At 45.0% G+C, this 362-nt stretch overlaps 1 protein-coding gene across 1 annotated transcript in view; it reads left to right on the plus strand.

Annotated features, from left to right (window-relative positions):
* RGSL1 (regulator of G-protein signaling like 1) overlaps positions 1 to 362 on the plus strand; it is a 19,837-nt gene that overhangs the window by 16,538 nt on the left and 2,937 nt on the right. The gene's annotated exons all lie outside the window — the stretch shown is intronic.

Below are 362 nucleotides of genomic sequence, written 5' to 3' on the forward strand. Positions count from 1 at the left end.
GATGTTTTTTCTTTCTCATACACTTGTTTAGTTTCAGTACACTGAATAACTCTAAACTGAACAACACAAAGTGGTGCTGAGTGCTGTCAGTCAGCCTGACAACCCACTCCTTGGCTGAATATTCATTTGGAAATTGTCTAATTGATTTTTGATTAAAGGGGAAACCGAAATAGGCACATACTAATCTTGCTTTGACGGATGAGTGGGCATCAGCAAGCTGCTGTTCTGCTCCCTGTCATTTATCACTGTCAAGTTCTGGTTAAAAAGCAGCAGAGTTTGAGGGTTTGGATCCCTCCAGGCAGGTGCTTGAGCTCCTGGTCCACAGCAGGGCTGGGGTGACAGAGCTCTGTGCTCCAGGAATG

The sequence above is a fragment of the Corvus brachyrhynchos genome, unplaced genomic scaffold, assembly GCF_000691975.1.
Source record: "Corvus brachyrhynchos isolate BGI_N302 unplaced genomic scaffold, ASM69197v1 scaffold101, whole genome shotgun sequence".
Classification (NCBI taxonomy): Eukaryota; Metazoa; Chordata; class Aves; order Passeriformes; family Corvidae; genus Corvus; species Corvus brachyrhynchos.